Below are 26337 nucleotides of genomic sequence, written 5' to 3'. Positions count from 1 at the left end.
TTTCTTCCTAAAGATGCTGCTTAAAATGGTGACAGAAGGTGCCTTAACACCCACTCCCCAATGTTGCAATTTGCAACCATTTTCTTCATATATGTGAACTAGATAAAGGCACGGTTATGTTCCAAAGCCATGTTGAAATGTTAGGAAATGCTGGAACTGCAGCTGCGTGTTTTGCTTTGTGCCTCTGAAGACATTTCCCCTCCCTTATTTTGCAGTTGTCAGGTATGTGCCTGCCCTCTGTGATTGTTGGTCTTCTAAAACCTGAACCACAGCTCTTGGATCATCTTCTTCATCATGTCTGGGAAGCACTGAACCCACAGGAGAGTCAGAAGGTATCCCTACCCCTTCTTGCATGCCATGATCCTAGACAGTCCTTGAGGGACAAAGGGAGAAATTGTAAAGCAGTCCTACCTAGTCACAAGTTGGGAGTGCTGGTAATGAGCTCTGCAGGCATGTGGCTCACTCTACTGGATTAGCCTAGCTCTGTGTAAGTGCAGGCATCCCTGGTGTGGACACTCCTTTAGGAGGGATTTGTGAAATAAAGTTCCATTGAGCTTTTCCAGTCAGTTTCTGCCCTTATAAGAATATCAGGAAGACAGGTGAAGTTTTGAGATCTTCAGGAACAACACTGATTCTGGTAGCACACCGCAGTGTTGTGTTGTGCGCAGCTGAGCTACCTCAGCCTGAGCAAGTTTTGGGCAGTGAGACCAGTCTTGACGGGAAGTAAGACAAATTAGTACTTTTGTAGAGAAGACTCCTTTCAAAAGGAAGGGGATGGGAATGAGCCTTGTGAAGGAATGAGGAAAGCAGAGTTGTTGTTTGGCATCCATTACAGAGTGCAGGGAACTAATAACTCCTGGCTTCCCTGTCGTCTTCAACAGCTCGAAAAATTAAGAGATCACAAAAATCCCTTTCAGGTGGTTAAAGATTAAATGGAAGAATAAACAGACTGACTACGTCTCTCCTCCCCTATTCTCTGCACACATCCATGCAGTCCTAGGTGAATGCCAGAAGGGCCAGGTGTCCTGCCTTTCCCTCCTGCCACTACCGTGAAGTTTAAGGATGCCTTTCAGTGGTCTCCTGGAGCTTTGCAGCTGTGCATTATGGCTTGTGAAGGGAATTGGCTGGATAACACACTCTGGCTCCTCAAACAGTAATTACTTCAATGGAATTACAAAGGAAAATTTCTCAGGTGAATGAGGACAGCACAAACAACAAGTTATTTTTCTGCAAACTATAAATAAAGCCCTATCATACAATCATGCAGTGAGTCCTTCCAGTATCAGTCTCTTCTCTCCTACCTTCTGAAGAGAACTTATAAGGAGAGAGAATAGTTTATGCTCATAAATAAATTTGCACAGAAAAATTAATGAGCTGTGGAAACAGTCACAGTCAAAGACAGATTTCTCAGAGAAGAGATCATATGTTTTTGATACTATAAACAAAGATTTTTGGTAACAAACAAACAAAAAAAAAACCAGTGATAAAATCTTCAGTTAAGACTGACCAAAATGTACATAATTAAAAAATATCAAATCCCACCCCAAAACAGCTGAACTTGCTTTCTTTTTTTGTTGTTGCATATACGAAAAGAATATCTGGGTTCAATCCACAAAGCTACTGGAGGAAGTCACGTAGCCTCATTCACACTTCTTGGAAATCTCACCTATGATGAGAAAGAGCTGGGTCCCAATCACATCTTCCACTCTTTTGCCTGAGGCTATGAACTGACATGACAATGGGTTTGGTGACAATACCACAATGTTCCCACCCCTTTGACTGCTCAAGCGGTTGATCCTTGACAATTTGTACAGTCACACTGTTATTTAAATCAAGGATGGCTCTTGCAGAAAAACCATTTGGCAAAAAAAAATATACCTGATTGTTTTTTACCCTAATACAGATGGTTTCATTACAGTGGTTTATGGAACTCCCAGGTGAGAAGACAGCAAGGAAATTTGAACAGATTTCATTAATAATTAACATTTTATAACATCAACTCCAATCAAAAGTGCTTTTATGTGTATTGTTTTATTATTTTCCACTCCAAGAGAAGTTATGTGAATGGAAATCGTGCACTGTTTGTCAGAGAGAGCCTTATATTGATGAACGTTGAAGGTGGATAGGGAGGGGAAACCCCAGGCAAGAGGCTTTTCCTTTTACCTCTAGTCCTGGGAGGTGAGTGGTGCTCCCTTCCCCTCCCTCCACCACGAGGCATCCCATGGCCCCCACAGAGACCATAGGACAGCAGCAGCAGACAGGGAGAGCTGGCAGAGAGCCTTTATTGTTCTGGGTAACAACTTAAATACCTTCTGGAGGGATTGCAATGTGACCACTGGGAGTCCAGGAGATCTCACAAATAACCAATGACAATAAGGGGTTAAGAGCCAACAGGTGAGCTCTCAGTTATCTCTTAGAAATTCCAAAGGTACAGGTAAGAGTGAGGAATCTTGGGAAGGAGAAGGGTTTACACAAAGAGTTACAAAGCCATTTTGGAAGCATATTCCCTTTAAGCAACATTAAAACTTCTGCTTTTTCTTATACACAAAAATCTTACTGCAACATTATATTCACAGCAGGAATAGTAATTGAAATAATGATTTCCTACTATCTTCTTATTTACTTACAGTTTCAGACAGAATCTGCAGAAATGTGGTACTGCCTAAAACCAGATATATTTATAAAAGCACAAGCGGGCCAAAGTTTGTGAGAGATTTCTCCCAGAAGAGAGAAAAAGAATAAGTGTGGCTATGAGATTTAACACGTCTTTAATTTTACAGATGTCCAAATCAGCACTGAAGTGTTTTGGAAATATGTGTCTTTGTGTTTCCTCTCTTCTTTTCTAAATGGTCACAGATCACCAAAAGTCTTGAAGCCATTTACAATTAATCTCACGACTCCCAGTATTCAAGAATGAGTTCAAGACTTTTACTGATTGATTTGACATGACCTGGGAGGCCCACTTACATTAAGCCAATGCCTAACGTTTTTGCAATTGTAGTGGAACAAGAATTTGGAGGAACAGAACAAAACGTGTGGCTATTAGAACAGAAATATTGGGGTTTTTTGTTAGAGGTGTCCAAAAATGGGCTTACCCTCTGGAATTTCATATTCAAAAGAAAAAAGTAATAATAATAAAAATATATAATAATAATAAAATTTAAAAACGTCTCTGATATTCGATATTTTAATTCACAAATTTCAATTACATTTCAAAGGTTGTTTTTGTTCCGAGAAAGTTAAAAATGCACATCCAGGGAAGGTCATTATGTCTATCTCTATGCTTTTCCTCTAGAAGCAAAGGAGGATTTTAACAAGAATGAAACAACATCAACAAGTTGCATGAAATTCTCTGAAATATTTTAACTCCTAAACTGTTATTCCATGTTTAGTTAGCATTCAGTTGCATGTCTAATAGTAAAAGAGAACATATAAAGATATTTAATCTTCCATATGCCACCTCTACAATGACAGAAGTGCATTCCTTTGTCTTATGCAGAAGGCATCCAAATAATTTTTTTTGTCTACTCCTACTTTGGTTTTTACAATTTTTAATTTTTTTTTGTTTTGGTGTTTGTTTTAACTTTATTCTCTGCTCACAGTGATATTGCACTGCTTTATTTTCACTGACTTTGGAGGAATTACATCTGAACTACATGGGTGTGATTTACTGGGAATGAAGCCCATTCTAGATAATTAACTATAGCGTATTGTTATAATTCTTTTCTTTTTGTTTAAGAGATTTTTTTCCTCCCTTTCCCCAGGGTGTGTTCCATCTGCTCCAGGATAAGAGATAGAAAGAGAAGTTATTTATTTTTCATGTTTTTAAAGGCACAGAGAGCATAAAGAATGTTAGCTGTGTCTCGCTGTTGTGAGGCTTTTATTTTTTCTATGCCTTTCTTCTTGATAATGTCGGGATTGCTGAGGCATTGTTATTGTGTCCAAGGACAAGGTCACCCTGAAGATCAACAAGCCATTATAAAAAGGCTGAGAAAGCATGAGAGTAGACTAGATACTTAGCTGAGACATGGGCATCATTCCCCCAAATCCCTTCTGAGACTTCTGCCTGTCTGCAGGCAACCTGGAGCTGTGTGCAGCCTTTCCACGGGCAGCAGTCATGAGACACCAGCTCATCATCCACACTCCATCCCTCCCTTTTCTTGGTATGACAGGTTTCCCTAGGCAGCTCCTCATGCCACGCAGCTGTTGTCTGCTGGGTTTTTCAAGGCAGACCAATTGCACATTGTATGGAGGTACGTCGAAAAACTGTCTTGATACTTCTTTGCTTCTGAACTGGGTGCCTCAGGTGGTTTCATGTTCACTCCCTTTGTTCACTTGCATCATGTGTTTGTATAAGAAAACATCTTGAAAAATATCTCAAAAGCTGACTTGTATGACTGGACACAAGCGAACTTGTGGCTGACCTTTGGAATTTTGGCGCATTGTGGAAAGTGAGTGTGTTAAAGCAGCTCTCAGGGGAGGGTGATGCCTGCTGACTTCAGGGGGCTTACTGAGAAAATTGCAAGGCTTTTGCCTTTGCCTCAATAACAAACGTCAGCTTCTTTTTAAGTGTGTTGGTCTGAACAGAAAGAAAGGGAAGGACCTGGAAGACAAAGCCCTGAGAGCTAATTTTGATACGCTTTTCATACATTCAAAGCAGATATAAAACATTCCAAAATATCTTCCGCATGTTGGTTTCCTGTGGTTGATTTACAGGCTGTGACAGAAAATCCATTTCTGTTCCTGTAGATGCTAAATTCATTACCTTGTCACAGAATTCAGATTCTCCACTTCTCCTTGAACTTCAGCTTGTTACTATGGCAACTAGTGCCAGACAATATATTTTTTCTTCTCACTATTTTCCATTGGCATGGTTGCATATTGCAGTAAAAATAGTATCCTTTTGCAATATTAAAAAAAAATAAAATCACAAAAATCCCTGTATTTTATTAAAAAAGTTCCTCTTATACTGTGATTTTGGGACATACATTATATATGCACCATAAATCTGATTAATCAAAATACAATCAAAAACTTTATAAAGTTACAGGGTGCATTTTCCTTATGGCTCTACTCAAAAAGCTTTTTTTTTTTTTTTTTTCTTTCAAACCTTCCAACAGATGGACATTTTAGGTTACAGTAAAATGCTTTTTGTAACGGATTGCATTTTTCTTAAAAAACCAACTGGTCATTCTTCCACATTTCACACATTTCAGATGTTACCTCCTCTCTACAGTTGTCAGAAGTATTCAGGGATTAACTTGTGGATAAAAGTCCATCCTGTTTTGAGCTCATCTCTCTCTGAAGTCTTGTTAAAATTCCAGATTGGTTTCTGAGGGGGGTGTCTGTTCTTTCCTGAAAGAAATCCAAGGAATGTCAGGAAGATGGAAATTAAATGAGTCAATCAATAGATTGCCCTTGCTCTCCTGAATGAGATGGAAGGTTGACAAACTAAGGAAAGTATTAGATGATTAGACTGACTGACAGTGCCCTGGCCAGAAACAGTAGAGTCTGGCAAAAGGAATAACAGGTATTCAAGAATTCAAGATTTCAATAATAATTAGGTTGGGACTAATTTAGCAGTAATGGTTGATATACATTAACTGAAAAAATGCTTATCTGTACATATAATGTTTTGTGCAGCCTTTCCTATTCATATTATTTATTTAATTGACAGATAATTAGCACATGAGTGTGCTTTGCATGAGCCTGGGAACTCTACAGATGGTTACACCGCAAAATGCCTACGTTAGAGAAGTGCTTAAGTTGCAAAAACTCAGTAAACAGAGTTTTTTGCTCTTCGTGCAGAGCATGGAATTATGTTCCTCTGCATCTACCTTTCCACATGTCTTCCATGAGTGTTTAATCTTCCAATTGATTTTACTGCACCATTCTTTCTACAGTGCATAATGGGGAGACAACTGCTAATGAATGGATTTTCTTGACAGCTCTCTGAGATGAAAGCATAGTGGTATCCAGGCTTACGGATATGTCATCCAAGTGACTTAAAGCCCAAACTGCACAGGACTACTCATCCAATCTAGAAACCTGTGGACTAATTTACAAAGCCTTTAGCTTTTTGTGGTGCACATCCAGGACACAGGAATTCCTTGACTGCAGTTACAGCTGCAGATTAACCCTTTAACATAGTTTAATTAGCAACACAGCCCTGATCATTCTCAGAACATGACACACCATATGCATTAACCTAGGTATGAATTGTAATCTGATCACAAACTTGAAGTTCATACTAAAACGCATTAAAAAAGTACTTAATTGATTCAGTGTTTCCTGTTTAGTTCCAGGAGTTCCTAATTTTTGATTACTTCAATATGAGGCTGTATTATCACCTTCAGGCTTTATTAATAGTTATCTCTTTTTTCCCCCACCCAAGCACTCTTTTTAATCTCATGTGAGGTCAGGATGAGCAGTGAGACCATAGAACAGACAAAATAGGATATTTCTCACCAAGTACTTGATAGACCTCTAAAGCTGAAGCATGCATATTCCTTGGCAATAGATGGGAAGAAATACTGTCCTTCAGGGTGCCTTATGCCTGAGACCTGACACAAGCTGAAACAAGGATGAGGTCTCTGCTTTAAATTTATCATTTTGAGTTTACCTAGGCCATCACACTTTTTTTTCCTCCATTAGGCAGAGAACTCCTCCTTCAGGGCAGATTTAGTCTCTCACACCTTTAGACCAGATTATTTAATTTTGGCCCTCTGCTACTTTTCATTACTCTTACTGATGCAAATATATGACTTTGTCATTTTTGCACAGTCATTTGTGGGTATGTTTGCATATGAAATGAAAATTATACACTTTCCTGAAGAGGGACAGCTTCTAGGCCTTCCAAGCGCTTACATTCCACTAACAGTTATATTACTCATTTTTATTTAATAACTACCCTGAAATTGAATGTTCAAGAGTTTGACACTGTGCAAATAAATGCCACAGAGAGCAGTACATCTGGTTTCAATAACAACAGCAATAATTTCCAATATTTGTTTTCATAACGAAGGACCAGAGTCCAACTGGCATTACTGGAGAGAAGAGCACTGAAAGTGAGAAGGGCATATAATTTATTACACATACAAAAACTATGTTAAAAGAACATTATTAAGCTTGTAAAGTCAAACACTTGAGACTTAGGAAATGCCAGAATTAAGGTGGTCTGTGCAACTTTAATTTGACCTCGTCAGTGTATGCCTCCAGATAGTCTTTAGTTACATGAATGTATATAATTTCTCTCCAAGACACCCACCTCAGTAAGTGCAAAGAAAGTGTAAGTTGGCCATTTAAGGAACAGCTATGCAATACTTATTTTCCTTCTTGTTTCTGGCATGTGATACTTTTGCTCTGCACCATGCAAACCTTGCTCTGAAGGAAAAATGGGTTATTTCCCCCCAGACAGTTTTCTCTTGCTCATCACTGCTGCAACTCATCACTTTGTAACATCATTTTTGCAGAAATCTATGTCAGTACCAGTGAGTCCATGCAGAAGAGAGGGTGCTGATGACCTGCTGCTCACACTGTGGGGGGTTTGCTGCATCCTGTCAGCCTTTTGAGTACCTGTGAGCAGTTAGAGTGCGTTAGGTGGAGGCACCATCAGAACAATCTTCCAGTTTAATCTCACCCAAAGAAAACTGACCTGTGTGCCACAGAAGGGTACAGGAAGACAAACCCTTTGGTGAGAATGCAGACTCACATGGTGAGTGGGGGTGACTGGGACATTCACTTCAAAACCGCATTGCAGCTTAGACCTAAGAGGTTATCATCGGCACATCGTGTGAGAGGACTATCTGTTTTACAGATGGAGAAACCACACACACAGAGGTTAAAGCAAAAAACATCAAGTAATTTTGGGTGCTGAATGTGAGATAACAGAAATTAGGTCCCTTCAGACTTACTCCTTCCAGCAGTCCCGGCTCTGTTCTGTCTCTGGCATTACCTTGCTGCAGTCATAGACCTGTGGACCTGATATTTTCCTCTCCTAGTATATCATCCCTGTTGTAATTAAAACTGACCTCTCACTGAATGCTAAAATCAGTAAGACATATAGTCTACTTCTATATTAGAAAACTACACATAACCAGGGCAAGGGTCGTAGCACAGCTTCTTTCCACAAGGCTTCATTTACTCCCTCCCTCCCAGCAGTCCTAGAAAGCCTCATCCATATTGCTTACTGGGTACATTCTCTTGCCCAAGCTATGCTCCAAACTGTGACTGCCAGCTATTCTTGTTGGACTATTTTCTTGTCTTTGGCATGGATAATCATGCAGCTACCATAGAACAGGGACCGTAACTCTGTTTTCTTCCCTTACCAACATCACATTTCCCACATGGGGAATATGAGCTCATAGTTTTTTCCATGTCCACAAAGCTTGAAATAAATCCAGCTGTATGTAGCCAGGAAATTCCAGCACTTGGTATTTCCATTTCCTTAAAACATTCTATTTTTTTATCTGCATTTAATTTCAGCTGGAGGTTGGGGCTGACAAGTTGCTGACCTGTAAACTCTGCTTGGTTTCATCCCTAGAGCATCATGAACCCTCTGTATGAAGGACAGACGCATGCCCATAAATACTCATGCAGCTTGCAACTTCCACATCACACAACGTGGGAATGTGGATTTTCTTCTCCTACTAATACAAATCCCAGTGGCACCCATGAAAGAAGAAGAAAAGTATTTCTTTATAATTTAATCAGTGCATTTGCTGCCCCATTGCCCCAGAACAGTAGCACATCTTTTACTGCTTTCAGTTTGGATTTGATATTGGACAGTCAGTCAAGTTTTTCCAAATGTCCAGTCTGAGGTATGTTGATGTTTAACAGATGATCAGAATCACCTATCCTAAAACAAACAAGTAGCACAACTTATTAAATTACATTACTTCAGCTATACTAAGCTGCTGGGTTTTTTTAAAATCAAATATCATAATACCAAAATAATGACTAATAGAAAATTGTTAGAAGCACTTTATTGAACGGAACATGACGGAAAATGTTCAAGTAAATGAAAATCTTCTAGTATACAAACCACAGCAATAAACCTCCACCAGTATTTTTCATAGTGTATCATCATGCCATATGGGTTTTTAATAAAATATATGGTGTAGTCCAAACCTTGGCTATTGCTCTTCTCAATCATTTTTTATAAAGACACCAGACATATTTGATTTCTCTCATAAAATTGAATTCATTTCTGTCTTTAGGTTATTGCTGTTTCAGAGTCACTTCTGCCACATTCCTGGTTGGTTTTAATTATCTTTCTTACATTCTTTCTCTAAATGTACTTTCTTTCCCAAATGTTTTAAATTGTTTTCTGTTGATGGCAAAGTATCTTGCTGGGGTATGTTTATTGAAACATGCTACTTAAGAGCTAATTATAGAATAGATTGTAATTTTCTTTGTTTCAAATGCACTCAACTATTTTCATTGCTTGGCAGTAAGAAATAATTAACAACTATCTGGAATTCCATACTGGTATATGTGTGTGATCTTGGTGAATAGACACTAGGGTTCATGACCCTGCTTTGGTATCCCTTAGATAAGGAAAGACCTTTAATCGCTTTAGAAGGAAATCTTGCATATGTGGTAACGGTAACAAGGAAGTAGCAGATTATTCGAAACTGTTTTGTAAGAAAGATATATATAGAAGGGTCTCTATAAAAGTTTAAAAACTTGGTCTAGTTTCCAGTGTGATATGAAGATGTGTGGTGTTGTAACTTAGTCTGAATTTACTAAGATTTACTCTGGGAAATAGGACCCAGATTGCATTATTTCCTCATGTTGTTCTCTCTTATTTGTCTGATCATTTTCCAGCAGATTGTACTGGTGAACCTGTCCAAACAGGCAGACCTGGTAGGAACCAGGCAGGAGAAAAAGCAGTACATTAACAGCCCAGCTGAGAACACTTGAAGTTATTCCACAGGTTAAAATTAAGATGTATGGAAAATATAGGCCACTAACAAAGGGATTACAGAGCACTTAAGATCTTGTTTTCTGGTGTTTTTCTGTAAGTCCTACTTCTCTACCTTTTTTATTATACGTAGGAAAGAAATCCCTCTTTTCTTGCCCAGACTACTTCTTAAAGAAGATCCAGATATTCCTCTTGCCTGCTATTTAGCACATCTTCAGCAGCTGAAGGAGATCTCAGTGCCACATAAGCAAAGAGCAGGAAAGCTCATGGTGAGAACCTTCTGGAGCTTTAAGTGCCAGAGTATTTTTACACAAAACAAATGGTAGCTACCTCATGCTGTGGGTTTAAAGCTTTTATGCTTACTGCTATTTTCAGCTTTCTCCATTTTATTAAAATAAGTGTCCTTAGTATTTTTGGCCTGCCTGGTTTTAATTTTCTTATATATTCAGTTTCAAGAAACACAGAAACAAGAACAAATCCTGATTTTTTTCAACAAAGTGTTTGCATTTTAGGACTATGTTCAGACAGTTTATTTTAGGTACTCTGTTCAGATGTCTTACTGTCTGAAAAGGAGAGCTCCAGACTTGACAGATGGTTCAGGATACTCCAGATTGATGTATAAGCTCACCAGAGGGATAGAATATGATATCATCATGGTATCTGTACCTCTCTGGAGCTCATAAGATTGAATCAGAGCTGTGTATTTCATGATTGCAGGCTGCTGATTTTCATGGAGGAGTAGGTGTTTGCCTGCTGTGCTTATGTTTCTTTTAAGTGGCTATGGGAAAAGCAGAAGATCCTTCCGTGTCACATCACTCAGTCATGGGAGCTTTGGCAGGGGTGAGGCTACCTTATGACTCAGACAAGGGCTGCCTTTATACACTTGCAGGTGTCTAAGCAGAGGTATGCAGAAATTTCATAGATCAGCCTTGAACTTGGTTTTAGTCACATATCAAAATGTTTGCTGTGCCTACTTGGCACTCTCATACCAAAAACATGCCAATCATGGAAGTATTGAATGTCTGAGTAGGAAAATAACACCTTTTAAAGTACATTAATAAAGTTTTCAAAAATAAAGTGGAATTCATTAGTCTAGAATGTAACCTCTAATCTTTTAAAGGCTGTCATAAACCTATAACCACAGATTTTGAAGTACTTAAATGATCACATAATACCAAAATGTTTATATGGGCATTCAAACAACTAAATTTTAGACCTGTTGTGCTTTTCAGTATGATCTAATGGCTGGTGCACAGAAGCTGTTGTTAAGACTCCTAGGCTCTGTTTCTCTTTTCTGCCAAGATTTACAGCTAATGAGACGCTATTTTCTGTACTCCTTGGCTAGACCAAAATTGTATTTGTTAGGCGTTGTTTTTATGATCTAAGCTTTACGATTTCTAAAGATCATGTGCAAAGAAAACCTTTTATTTACTTAAGCACTGTGGGAGACTGCGTGTAACAAAATCAGCATGTAATTCTTGCTACAGGAACATTGTTGCTTTATAGCCACTGTGATTTTTTAGACTTTTACACAAAGAACCAAATTGTGACACCTCGGCTTGTGCTAGGCAAAATCTTGCAACCAGCCCTTTAGAGGAGATTTTAATTTTCATGAATGATTTCTTAAGACTTTAGTGAAGCACAAGAAGTGGGAAAACTGACAAAAGTGAAATCAACATAGTTTTCCAGGAATGAACATCCCATTTTGCCATGCCAGGGCACAAAGTGGTCTATTGTAGTCAGGTATGTTGAATTCAGTCTGGTTATTTGAAAAAAGAATTACTATTCTAAGTAAAAATATCAGAAACTGTTGCAGAGAAAACAACTTTTTTTGATGACAAGGCCATAGGGAACTCATACTATGCCTGAATTTATACAATTTAAAGTAACTCTGAAGTCAATGATAGTTCAAAAAATATGTAGTGTTGTTTCTGAAGTTAGATTATAATTCTGACTATTCACTTTCTTTCCCTTTACATTCATATTGACTTGCTCTTTGGAAGTTTATGCAATGATTTCAACTCACGTAGGTAAGATATGATGCTTGTTATGTTAGTATTTTGAACAGGTTTGACATGAGTGAATGGATAATTTTTCAGTAAATTACTCAGGTTGAAATTAATATATTGTGTTCATATGATTTCTACAGTCTTCAGCATTTTTGGTTTGTGGTCTCAGCTCTTGAGTAATGTATGCTTATATCTTTTACATGTCTATTTGAGCAGACAAACCAGTAAGAAAGGGCAAGAAAACCTCTGATACATTGCTCTTGTGACACGAGATAGATAGTGTTGAAGCATAGTAATATCCAAGATCATGATTCATTAATATCCAAGATTATGGTGCCATCACCAGAAAGGGTCAACAAATACTATGCAAAGGTGTTATACCATTGAAGGGACTTGAGTATTTTTATTCCAAGGTTCAATCCTCATAGGCTTTTGTTTCATTAAGAGTACACAATGACCTAAGCCTATCTAAACCACTGGTGGTTTTATGTTCTTATTGATTCTGTGTAGCAAGAAAGTAATTTTCTGGACCTGGATCTTTTTCAACTATTGCATTTTCACTAGTACACTCTCCTTGATATTGTAAAGTCTAATGAAGACAGAGTGAAGCTTTTCTTTCATACAAGTTTTAAAGACTATTTGGTCCCAACTGCAATATGGGCCCTTTACTGGCAGCTGGTATAAGTAATTCTGTGGGCCATCTGCCATAAACCCAGACTCTCACTATGGATTCTATAAAATCCACCTGGCCAGTATATTTGCTTCTTGGGATACCATATACCTACAAACAGGATTATTCAGTAGTTGAGGACATGTTTTCAGGTGATCTTGTGAGTCTGACAAGAAACATTGTTTTATGTACTAAGCCTGTTACATGCAAGCATTTGAGTTTGCTGTAACCAAACTCAGGCAGTCACTACTGTCCTAATACCTGGCTTTGAGCTTATTCCACAGTTGCAGCCATTCTGATGAAAGGAAGAGCATGTTCACCAGGTGAAGTGTCTCGGTGGTCAGCTTTGCTTGGTGCACAGAGGACAGTCAGGTGGACATGTATGAAGACACCACAGTTATCTGTTAAATTTTCCAAAGGGAGGGGATGGACATTTAAGACTATAAAGGGACCACAACAGATAATGCTAGGAATTTCTGCAAAAGAGTGAAGACAAAAGTGTATGTCTAGCAAATTGCAGACAGTGACCAGAGTGTTGTAAATATTGAAACTATTAAATATTCTCCGTGTCAGTCACTCTTTAGAGAAATAAGGCAACCCCCCAAAAAAAACTCCCACAAAAACACATAATAAAACATGTATAAAAACATGACATGCCATGTGTTACTTCTGATTTTTGTATTTATACGTTTTTAAAATATAATTTGATCTTTTCTTCCAACAAAGACCAATGATGCCTCACTGATTCTGAGAAGACAAATTGTTTGATTAAGGTTTGTACAACAGTGAGTGAAGTTTGGAGTTATAGTTTATAAGGCTGGTAAAACCAACCAACCAACCAACCAACCAACCAACCAACCAACCAATCAGCCAACCAGCCAAATATAACTAATTCAGACAGCTGTTTTCCCTTTATAATTTATGCACACATTGAAAGATATTCTCTGTTAAAAATATTTACTCACTGATTTAAGGTGCATTTAATCCACAATCGCAGAATTTGCTAGTGCAGTGTAGTGATTTCTGAACTAGGTTTAAGTGAGATATTCCATGGATAAAATTCCAAATTTTTCTTGCCTGGGCAAGAAACTGAATTAAGAATGCCTTCTATATCTCGCTTTCATACAGCTGTCACTTCTTTGATTACTCTGTAGCCATTGTCTTTGGCCATCATTTGGCCATTGTTTGGCCATCATTTATACTAAAGTCATTAATATCTCTTCATCAATACAAAAGTACATTAATGTTGCCTCCATGTTGCCAAGACCTGGCCTCTAAACTAGTAATTCCTGCTAAAGTTATCCTTAAGAGATTAAAAAATACTGACAAATGGTCATGTCAGTAGGGACATACCATGAGCAGAATAAATTGGTGCAATTGTACCATTAAATACTTTCAGCTAGATGGAAACCTTCTTCCTCATGTAACTTGCTGAGTAGGGAAGTAGAGTTGTTACATTACAAATTCAATCAAGAGGGCAAGCTACTATGCAGAATGAGGACAGGAGTTTTGATATAAAGATCCATGGATCTCTGCAAACTAAAGTATTCATGAAAGACATGACAAAAGAGAAGTTTGCTGAGCAGTGAAGGGAGGAGCATGATATGTGTTTGTGAATATGTGTTAAGATTCAGCAGCTGGGGTCTAAGTCATTGCAGGGTGCAAGAAAAAAAAGGTTGGACAGGTGGCTGTCCAGTTTCAGATGGGAAGTGAATTATCCATTAGGATATCAAGCTACCCAAATTCTGTAGAACATTGCAAATGAAGTGAGCCCCACTAGAGCTTCTGGAAAGAGCTGGAGGTTATGTGAGAAAGTCAGGGGACATGTTTTAATCCTATCAGTTCTCAGGAGAGGGAGACTACTAGATGAGAGCAGGAATAAAATAAGCACATAAAGAATCCTGCAAGGGAGGTAGAGAAATACCTTCCTTAAAATGTGCTTTCACTCTGAAACCAATATTAGTGCTATATTAGTGCTGCCTCTGATTTTGAAAAGGGGCAGTGTGGCCAGTGTTCTGGTTTTTCAAATGAGCTAAGAATCTGGTAGCATTACATTTCCCTAGTGCACATACACCTTTCACAAAAGCCACTGTCTTACAGAGCAGTGCCTTGCCTCTACCCAACATTGGACTGGTTGAGCCCAGTGTCTGAAGTGCAGCTTTTGTCATACTTCCAAGATTTCTTGGGAGGCCCCTAGGTCAAGGCCCTTGCTGGCTCTATGTCCATGCCACAGCCTACACACCGCGAGTGAAGAGTAGCAGTTTCCATTGTAGGGAAGAAAAGAAGATGGCAATGGCCCTGTAGCTGGTGCAGGAGAAAGCTGGGACCCCTTTGATGCTGGTTTTCATGGGAGGAGGTACAGTCACAGGGAAGGAGGTGTGAAGAGAGCAGAGAGAGGAAGGAAGACCTGTGCTCCACTTCTGTGTCTGCAAGTGTTGGTCTTACATAATGTGCTGCTGATTTTGAATTGCAAACACACAGCAATGGGTATAGATCTTCCTTGCTTTCAGTAGCCATCTTTTCTGTATGAAAATCCTCCCTCACCATAGCTCAGAAAGCAATCCAGCAAGCTTTGGAAATTCTGGTGCATTGTGTCCCACCAAAAAAAATTCATGAGAGAAAAATACATTTTTTCATGCCATGCACTGACAAAAATATTTTGCCTTCATGCTTGCAAAAACGAAACCTTCAAGTGTAACTGAGAATTCTCTCCTGTTCCCCAGCTTAATGGTTCCAGGATTTCACTCACAGCAACAGCTCATCTTTTGCATGGGAGCCTCCGTCACATTTTCACTCTGTGCCAATCCATCCCCTATGGAGTGAGTTTACAGCAACCAACAATAATTGGAAAGGATTGAAGCAGATGTAAATAAAGGGCTGGTAAACATTTTCAGTTCAAAACAATGAACTGTGATCACTTGTTTTCTAAGCTGGCTGAATGGCAGAACTTGTATGTCTTCTTGATCATCACTGATAAAATTAAATTTTATTAAAATGTTTTAATTACCAAAACTAAATTCCCACCCAAAAATAATGCTCGGTACTTCTTGCTTCTCCTTATGAGTTAATTTTGATGCTGATTTTTCCCAAGAACAATAAGTATGTTGGATATTTTAGACTGATATTATATTTTATACTTTAAATGGATACAGATGTATTTAATATATCTGATATAGAAAAGTTGTCCATATGAGGTGCATTATATATGATAATGCATATTCCAAAGAATCTTTTATAGTCTCACATTATGTTTCCATTGTGAAGGATGATATATTATTTATTCACATATGGATTTCTGCGTACATGTGTGCAGAAGCAAATTTGCATGTGTCATCTGTCTGATATAGTAACAAGCATGCACGAAAACATGCTTGAACTACAAATGGGTAGATATTAAACATTTTTGAATATTCTCTTAGCAACAATATTTTGTTATTGATCACATCGCAAATGTGAAGTACTTATTCAGCATAAAATGTCTCTCTGTTTTCTGCAGTGGCTGCCATCTTTTCTTTTTTTTTCTTTTTTTTTCTTCAAATCCTCTGACCTCCCTTGGGAAGGCTTTTATGCATGTTCTGTATGCTCACACAACTATTTCTACCAGCACTGTTACCATAGAAACCAAGTGATTTCCCCCCTCGCCCCTCCTCCCTGTCAGGATTTGGACCTAGTGCCAGACCTTTCCACTGTTAGCAATAATATTTTTTCAATATTTGGACAGATCTTTTAGAGCAAAAAATCTGTTTATGTTTTCAAGATGTGGTACTTTATTTCAGAATGCAAATTTTCAGGTATTAACATCAACTAACTGACTCACATACTTCAAGGATCTAGATAGCTCTTTCTTTTGCAATATTTAGACCATGACATTTTGTAAGGATGATGCCAGAATTGGTTATTAATTGTAGACTTCAAATCAGAACGTGAATGAAGGGATTTATGTAACAGGTCAGTGGACTGTGTCTCACGTTTTCATTTTTTTTAGTGTTTATTTTCAACACATTTCTTTAGCACACGAATAGCTTCCTAACCACAAAGAGAGAGAGACATGTAATTAATTACTATATAATTTGCAAGTTACTGATTGGCATAATTTGCACTCCTCATATTAACAGCTTCCTCAGATAAATTTGTAAGTATTTTGATTCTCTGAATACATATCATATTGATTTTTTAAATGAATCTATGCTTAGTTAAATACACAAGAGTATATATTAATTTTATAACTGTTCTATTCAGGCTGAATAAATTATTTCAATTAACATGACATAAAGAACATAGCTTTTCATTGACTCAACTGACATATACACATATGGATATATATACATATATATACACACAGATATATACATCTGATAATTTCTAATTTATGTAAAATGTTATGCTGAAAAGCAGAATCACAATCACACATTTTTCCACTCTGCTTCTAACATCACCTTATCTTTTGGATGCAAATATCATGTTACACCAGCAAAATGCAGGGGAAGGAAGAGCTGATTTGAAGGTGTGTTTTTGTCTTGTTGTCAGGCAACCACTGGACTTGCCGATCCTCGTCCAAAACCACCGAATCTTCTGTAAAGAAATTTTCAAGTGCAAGGCCACCACTGGTCATCTTCTTTCCCTGTGATACCTCTTTGGCGTAAGAGGTAATTATAATCATGTAAACATGAAAAACAAATTGTAGCATGTTCCAAATGCATTTATCCTTCAGTGACAGAAGAGGGAGCAATTCTTCCTTCTCAGTGTCAGAGATACACTTGGTGCCCATCCCCCCTGCCCATGCCCCTCTCGCCAAATGCAAACCCGCTCGACTGTAATCCAGACACGGCTGGGCTTTACTGTGGGGGCAAGCGGCAAGACATTTTGGGGTCGAGGATGGAGGGGAGACAGACCACCCACTTCGTCTCCAGAGGAACAAAGCTGAAATTCTTTTTGGGCTGCCACTATCCCTAAGGATATAGTTAGATATCAGGGTCTTTTGTGTTTTACTGTATATTTTTATTTGTAACAATGCTTTTTTTTTTTTTTTTCCCCTCAAATCCGCCTCATCACACTACAAAGAAACCATGGTGGTGTGTAGTCAACTGGAGTGAATGTGTGCATTCTCCAGGTCTCATTTTTGTGAGACTTTGTCCTGCTGTTGTTCCCACTCTGAGCTGAGCAGAAACCACGCATGTCTGAATAACGGGGCCCTTTCTGCCTGTTGTAATCCCAAATTGTTACAGTCTAAGGGCCAGCCATGCTGTCACCGTCACAAATTGATTTAACCATCAATTGCAGCGGTCATTAAAGCTGCTAGAAGTCCCAGCCAAGCTGATGAATTGCAGCTGAATGTGAAATGAGCCTCCAAGCCCGTTTCCCACCATCTCATATCAAAGCCTATTGTGTTCCTCCAAAGTAAAGGGTCGGAGGTTCAGCCTGGAGTTCAACAATGGGCTCAGTCAGAAGATAGAGCCCCCTTCGCCCTGGTATTCCCAATTACAGTTTTCTTTCCCTACCTTATTGTGCAGTATTTGCATCCAACTAATACGTGGAATTATTGACATACCCCAGTGTCAATGGAGCTTTTGAAAGATTTATCCCCCAAATACATGGAATCCTAAGCATCTGGTAGCTCCCCAGTAATGATAATACAACGATTCCCTGGGTTTTCTCCTCCGGCAGTGTAGTCGACTTAGCTGAGCTGAATGGCTACCTTTACTCAGCAGAGATTATCTGCTTCCAGGCCTCACAAAAAATCACCCTGAGTTTGTTTCTGGAAGTCCCTTTCCTTCAGATGTATTGTTCCCTGGACCTGTCTTGCTACGTATTTTTACTTAGAACTTAGCTCTGCTAGCCTTTTGCTTAACGACCATAAGTAACAGGGGAAAAAAGAAAGAATAATGAAAAGAAATCTAATGTACCAAAGAAACCATGGTGGTGTGTAGTCAACTGGAGTGAATGTGTGCATTCTCCAGGTCTCGTTTTTGTGAGACTTTGTCCTGCTGTTGTTCCCACTCTGAGCTGAGCAGAAACCACGCATGTCTGAATAACGGGGCCCTTTCTGCCTGTTGTAATCCCAAATTGTTACAGTCTAAGGGCCAGCCATGCTGTCACCGTCACAAATTGATTTAACCATCAATTGCAGCGGTCATTAAAGCTGCTAGAAGTCCCAGCCAAGCTGATGAATTGCAGCTGAATGTGAAATGAGCCTCCAAGCCCGTTTCCCACCATCTCATATCAAAGCCTATTGTGTTCCTCCAAAGTAAAGGGTCGGAGGTTCAGCCTGGAGTTCAACAATGGGCTCAGTCAGAAGATAGAGCCCCCTTCGCCCTGGTATTCCCAATTACAGTTTTCTTTCCCTACCTTATTGTGCAGTATTTGCATCCAACTAATACGTGGAATTATTGACATACCCCAGTGTCAATGGAGCTTTTGAAAGATTTATCCCCCAAATACATGGAATCCTAAGCATCTGGTAGCTCCCCAGTAATGATAATACAACGATTCCCTGGGTTTTCTCCTCCGGCAGTGTAGTCGACTTAGCTGAGCTGAATGGCTACCTTTACTCAGCAGAGATTATCTGCTTCCAGGCCTCACAAAAAATCACCCTGAGTTTGTTTCTGGAAGTCCCTTTCCTTCAGATGTATTGTTCCCTGGACCTGTCCTGCTACGTATTTTTACTTAGAACTTAGCTCTGCTAGCCTTTTGCTTAACGACCATAAGTAACAGGGGAAAAAAGAAAGAATAATGAAAAGAAATCTAATGTACTCCACTTTTTTTTTTTTTTCCCCTGGCTGTGTCTTGAATTTTTGTTTTGTTATTGAGCCACACACAGTAAACACTACCAGATGAAATTGCATCTGATCAGTTTGGGGAGGTGGCATTTGCATGCTGGGCACACAAAAGCTGGTTTTGCCTGCAGGCTCTGTCCTGTCAAAGGGTACTTTCCTCGTGGGCAAGGACTCTGGGGCCCAGGCAACAAGAGGAGGCTGATGTGAGACTCATGACTGCTCCTGTGTATATGGAAAGTTCAGGACGCCTCCTGCCATGCACACAGGTAGAAGAAAGAAAGGGTGGGGTGAAGATTCAGTAAAGAGATCACAGGTCCAGACTATTCCAATGTATTAATAATGAGCCAGTAGACAGTTCTAGGCCTGTATTTCCCTAGAATGTGCTCATCATAGACTGAATGTCTCCACTAAACCTGCATGGAGATGCCATTAGTGGAGGACTGACTGTCACTGTTGGCCTGTGTTCCTCAGTGGCTCCCATGGAGATCATCAGATGCCTGGTCTTGAAAGCTTTGTTGTCCAAAGACAGAATGAACCAATGGACAAGTAAATACATACACTTTTTATTTAATAGGTTCTTTAATTCTGATTGTGTCACAAAAGAGCAGTATTTTTAATGAACTCTTGGATCTTTCTGAGCTCTGGACTTTTCCACTGCACATAACTGTAAACCGTCCTCAATGGAAAGTATAATCATTGATGATTTAATTTTTTTTTTTTTGCATTACATGTTCCAAGTGAAGCATCTGAAAAGTCCATCAATGCATGTTAGCACTGAGTTATCTCCACAAAAAGCTGGACTGAATGATTAAGAGATTAAAAAATGGAGTGATATTCTGTTTGTCATATTAATGGCCTCAGGTAGGGATTTCATGTCTCCTGAGAATCTGGGATTTTAAAAAAAGTATTCCCACTCTTCACTGTGACAAGCCCAAGAGTTTTCACTTCTTTTATTTTTTTCATTAAAAAATAGAAAAGTAGCCCCAAATAGACAGTATCATGGCAATAGGAGACTGAATTGGAGACAATCAGATTCAAATTCAAATTTTCTCCATTTTTATCCACAGGATAGATAACTATGCCACCCATCTAATGATGGGAAACTATTAAGTGGTAATTTCCAGTTTTTTCCTCTTAATGTCTTTCCCGAATAAGTAAATATTCATTGAGACAGAGGCACAAACCTAAGACTCTCACGTACTCACCTTCTGCTCTAATCACTAAGCAAGAAAGCAAGGCAGTATTTTGGCCAAATAAGTAAAGGGGCAATCTCAGCCTGCTTGTGCAACCTGAGTGCCAGTATCCAGGGAGAGGATGATAGAAGGTAAAAACTTCATCTGACATCTTGTAATCATCCTGTTCTCTGTGCATATGGAAAGTATTCAAATGCTGCAGTGTGAAGCCTGAATAATAAATGGAACAGAATACAGATTATGGTCCATCTATCAATTCTATCCAAACTTCAATAGTACTGAAAGGTACAAGTGAAACAGCTTGTACCTACAGGTACTTATTTACTTTTGAGACAAATTTGTACTCTGAGACTATCCTTGTCTCTCTGCTTAGCTATTGCAAACATCTTGCTGGATGGTTTCTACTAAGTAATAATCAGTGATATTGGAGCTCAGGTCATGTAGCTTTTTCAGGTTATACAAGCCCTGAAATGAGATGATCAGAGATCATATAAACAACCTTAGCACATTATCATTGTCTAGTTCAAAGGGAGTAAGGCTGCATTGAGATATAACTTTAACAAAAATAAATTTCCCTTCAACTCAGTTGTAAAAATTGCCTCTGTGTGAACTCCTGCACAAATCAAACCCGAGAACACAAATTCCCAAGACTCAATGCCTGCCTGCTTTCTCAGGACTTGGAAGGCTGTCCACTGCATGATTATCTGAAGGATCCTGACCCCGTTACATTTACAGCAGTTGTTGAAAAAATTATTGTTTCCATGTGAGTTGTTGAGACAAAAAGAAATCAAGAGACTTTCCACTCTGGTGAAGAATAAAGATGTTTATATTACAAGCTTGCCTTCCACTGAAGGAAATCAATCTTGTCCTAGCAAAATTTATATTCATAAATGCATGCCTATAGATTTTGATAAGACTGGGTTGGCTGATAGATGAAGATACCTTTTGTCCTATAGGATTCAGTCCTCCAAGGCCACTGAGAACATAGATTTTATTTGCAATATTCAGCTGCTGCAAGGAGCAGACTTAGTTGCCCACAGAAAGCGATTTTTTTCTTAGGTCACTGGAGTGGAAGAAATTCTCTTTCTTACAGGTTAATATCCTGGGACTTCTAAGCCTCCCTCTCTTAACATCAGCTCGTTTTTTCATGATGCCTGTGAAGGTACTTCTACGCATCAGGAACCAAGAGAGAATGTGAGCAGCCACCTATGCACATCCTGCTAGGCCATCTAATATGATTACACTGGTTTATGTTCACCTGGTGGCAGCCCTCAGCAGAGCTGTCCCATCTCCTGGCTGGTAACTTTCACAACACCTCGAGAACCCTGCAGACCTCTCCCCTTTCATGTGTGACTAAAGTGAGCTAACATGGGCACAAACTGAAACACACGGAGGCTCCCTCTGAAGATAAGGAACTGCTTTTACACTCTAAAAGTGAGGGAGCACTAGCACAGGTTGCCCAGAAAAGTGATGGACTCTCCATCCTTAGAGGTACTGAAAACCCATCTGTACATAGTCCTGTACCATCATCTCTAGGCAGCCCTGCTTAAGCATGGGGGACTGGACCAGATGACCTCCAGAGATCCTTCCCATGGAGACTATTCTGTGGTTCTGTAAAAGCTTCAAAAGTTATTAGCAGGATAGACTGACAGGTAGACACTCAGTGCCTCTCAACAATTATATGTCTTGTTTTTGTATGTCAAGCAGGGTAAAAACTCAGAAGTCTTTTGCAGAGGAGTTGTTGAGATACAAAAGATAGTTTCAGATGTACTGAAATGTAGATATATTGAATTTATGCTTGCAAGAAAAGATATTTTTATAGTGCTTGTTTTTAGCTGTATGGCACGGAAGATAAGCTAATTTTTCCTCAAGGCAGACAGTTAATCTGCAAGTGCAACTCAAATTAATGCCTATGTATATTATTAACTTACATATGATTAGCTTATTAACTTTTATAGTAAACCTTTTCTGAACTCCATTCAGTTTGCACTCTAGATGTCATGGTAAATTTTAAAAAATAACATATTTGCCGTTTGTGTTTTTGTGATCAACAAATACAAACAGGAGATTACTACAGCAATAATGCCACATTAAAGAATAGGTATTTTATACAGAGCTCTATTTTACAGAAGTAGCGTTGGGGGAATAAAGGAATTTATTTCACTTTACAGACATTTGTTTTACTTTTTCTTTTTTCCTACACAAAGCATTGAAAATAAATAGCATTGTAAAGACATCCTTGAACTATCTGCATCAGGAATGTCAAAAAAAATCTAGATCTTTGATAAATTTCCTAATTTTAAGATGTTAAAATAAGAACTGAAAGCCTTTGACATTAATTGTAGGTGAAACCAATTCTGGAACCATTTACAACTCACTCAGCCAAATAACATGCAGTAAATGGCAATTGCAATTTCGGATTTTCCATGTCTTCCATTACCTTCTAAGCATGACAATCAGCTGGTGGTACATGAAAGATCTGCAGAATTTTTTTTTTCTTATTTTCATTTATGTACCATTAAGTTTTCTCCTGAAACTTAGGGACAGTTTGTTAGCTTTCAAAACCTACTGACAATGCGAAAAATGACCATTGGTGTTGCAATGGCAAAGCTGGTTTGTAACATATTTTAAAGTGTAACACTGGGGCTTATGTGCTTTTAATTTTTTTCCTTACTTGTAGCTGTACAAGCAGAATAAGAATAAGAATTACTTCCCTGGGAAGAAGAAATTATTATTTCAATTTGGAATCCAGAAATAAGTGAAACAAAGTTGTTGTTAAATCACTGTAAGCAGCCCATAAATAAAAGTCAAGGTTAGTATGCCTGTGGTTGCCCATTTGCTTCCAAGAAAAAGGCATATTTCTGGGGGCAAGGCAGCAGGATCTGCAAAACCCTGATGCCTCTCTAAATGTTCAAATTAAAAGGCTCACTAATTTAGGGTTGTTTCCCAATAGAGATTGCAAAAAGCATTCGTACTTGAGTTCATGGAAGGAAAATATACATTGATTCCTGTTACTTCCTTTCAAAAAACCCAAATGATGCTATGCTGTTTCAACCTCTCTTTCAGGTTTTCCATTCTGGGTACACAGTCTAATTCAGCATCCTGCTTTCTTTCAGGTGAATTCCCCATCGGGAGAGTGGAGGAGACTTCCCAGGCCACCACAACACCGAGCGATAGCATGCTTTTCATGTCTTGCTTTTAATTTCTGCTGTTTCATGTGACCCCCAGGTAGTCATGGAAAGGTTTTTCCAAATGTACGCTCTTGTTATGGGTGAAACACAAAGTCTGTGGAAGGCTGTGGAGACACTCCCACCAGTACTCATCGTCCTGTGCCATGTGCTGCAACTGAGGAACTATCCGTGCTCACCACTGCTGCATTTCCAGGAAATGCTGAAGTCATTTACTGTTTATGTTAAGGAGCATCAAATGTAAGTGAAATGGTATAACTAGGTTGCCAAAAACATATAACGAGGTTGGCTGTAAAAGTAGGTGGCAGGCACAACAAACTGGATTACTGTATTCCAGTTTTTCCATGTTACCAATTCTCCCTGCCCTTTCAAAGAAGTCAGCATAAGGCTTTAATAAATTGATATGATCTGTAATTAAAATATCAGACCCAATCCTGAATATATTACTTGCTCAGGGATAGGTTCAGTGATGTGGTGACTGACATCATTCTGCCTTTTGAATGTAAAGACTGTGAGTGCTTGATGCTCCTGTTAACTACCAGGCAATGGATTATTATTTTGTACTTCAGAAGCCATCTACTAATTTTCAGTAAGACTTCAACTTCTAAGTGACTTGGATGTTTCTGAAAAAGTCACACTCCCTCTTTCTTTTGGAAAGGAAAACACTCAAAGTGTGTTTTGTAAGATTACAGATAATTAAACGGCATGACAATGAAAACAAATAAATAAAACTTAATCCAGATTTCAACTAAATAGAAGTGATGAGATTGAATTTCTCTCTGGAAAAAAACTCTGCTGGCTTAGAGCAAGAGTGATTCTATCCCACGGTTTCTGGTTAACTTACAAAAGCAGGAGAGATTTCTGGAAACACACAGGGGAAACTCTCATAAAGGCCACTGTGGACTATTAATGAGACAAATGTCCCTGAAGTCTCCTGAATAGCCCATGGGGAAAGTAAGACTTCTCTAGAGAGTGAGTATGGTAGAATCCAGTGCTTGCTCTGGAGAATCCTCTTTCTTTCCAGGCACTGCAGGACTTAATCCACTGGCCCCAAAGCTGCCTTTGGAAGTGCCCACTAAAAAGTGCAGGGCAGGAACTGATAGAAGATCAATCAAAACACAAGACCAACAGTTTCAAAACATTATTTCTGAAAAGAAATCAAGCCACAATACCACAGTATCACAGCTGAGCTACCGTGCTGTACCCAAAGCTACGTACCCAAAACTGGTCAGAGGACCAGTGCTCTCTCTCTCTATCCTCCTTACCTCAGAGGGTAGATGTTCTCCAAGTGGGAATCTCAGTGGTTTCCACTTTCTAAATCACAACTTAACATTTCCAAAATAGCAGACTCTGTGCTGGAGCTAATTCTTAAAGCTTCCAGACATGGAGCAATGAAGTTGGGCAGTCTTTAGTACCACAGTGGTTGCTACTCACAATTTTCCATAACTAACTCCACTTCTGACAAGCTATTGCCTCCCTTTGAGCATCTGCTCTGTCTTTATCTATTCAGAATGTTCTTCTGTATTACTTTGGTCTTCAGCATCATTAGTGAAATGACTAGTATAAATTATATAATCAGAGTTTCCTGGAAATTTACAGGACTCCATGGTTGGTCCCCTTCCATCTGTTTTCCAGGGTTCTACCAGGCTTAGAAAACAAGTCATGAAAATATAACAGTGTGGTAACTACAGCCAAGGGCCTCTTGTATCTTCTGCTCCATATCAACAAGAGGTTAAATTATGCAATATAATGTTATATTTTTCCATTTTAGTCTATGCCATCAGTATTCTTGTGATCATAAAAACAAATCAAAACCAAGTTTTCCTCTCTTCTCATTAAGACATGCACTACATATTTAAGATGGTCTCTTGAGAAAATTTTACAGCCAAATATTGAAGAATATACAGCAGATGTTTATGATCTTTAATTCCAAGTAAGTTCCAGCTTGGAAACCTAATTGAAATACATTTACACTGATTTCAGGGGAGCTTTGCCCAGATGAGGGTTGCCAGTTCTAATCCTTGTTTCTGAACTCTTTAACATTTACATTAAGTACAGATGGACTCAAACAGAATCCAAATCTAAATTAAATCAAAGTTTTGATTATCTGTCTCCACATGATCAAGCTTTTCTTGCATCTAAAAAGAAAGTAGTAGATCATGAGGTGAATGCATTTCAGATACACTCAGAGCTGTCTTCAATTTTATTAGATGTTCCTGGGGCTCCAGGGTGGCATTTTTTTGTAAAGGTGGCATTCCTATAATCCAACTTGTGCCTAAATGGGGATACACAGTAAAGGTTTCTTTCTTTGTTGCCCAGAAAGAGAAACCTAAACCATAAAAATTCCTATGTTCTGTTTATATATATGGTCACCAGAGGAGAAAAAAACCCCAGCCTATTTTGAAACTTCAGACACACTCAGAGTTAAAATACTTTTCTGACAACTTTTCTCTGTTATTGGGCAGATGGTTAGAGTACAAAAGGATGTGGCTTAGATTTCTCTAACAACATAAGCATTTTTCCACTTACATGTAAAAATTTTATAGTTTCTTCCCTGCTTGAAAATATAACAGCACATT

The 26337-nt window shown here is 38.7% G+C and overlaps 1 long non-coding RNA gene across 2 annotated transcripts; it reads left to right on the top strand.

Moving 5' to 3' along the window:
• Positions 1-246: 246 nt before the first annotated feature.
• On the top strand, positions 247-24613 carry LOC126640260 (uncharacterized). Of its 2 annotated transcripts, XR_007628967.1 has the most exons (4): positions 247-332; positions 17132-17250; positions 21664-21764; positions 23687-24613. It is a non-coding gene; the product is annotated as an uncharacterized LOC126640260 (long non-coding RNA). The 2 variants fall into 2 exon arrangements; XR_007628966.1 differs by lacking the exon at positions 247-332 and having other exon boundaries at positions 16887-17250.
• The last annotated feature ends 1724 nt before the right edge of the window (positions 24614-26337 follow it).

Source organism: Myiozetetes cayanensis, unplaced genomic scaffold (genome assembly GCF_022539395.1).
Source record: "Myiozetetes cayanensis isolate MyiCay16 unplaced genomic scaffold, myiCay2020 scf2-11, whole genome shotgun sequence".
NCBI lineage: Eukaryota > Metazoa > Chordata > Aves > Passeriformes > Tyrannidae > Myiozetetes > Myiozetetes cayanensis.
This window is presented reverse-complemented; position numbering and strand designations above follow the sequence as displayed.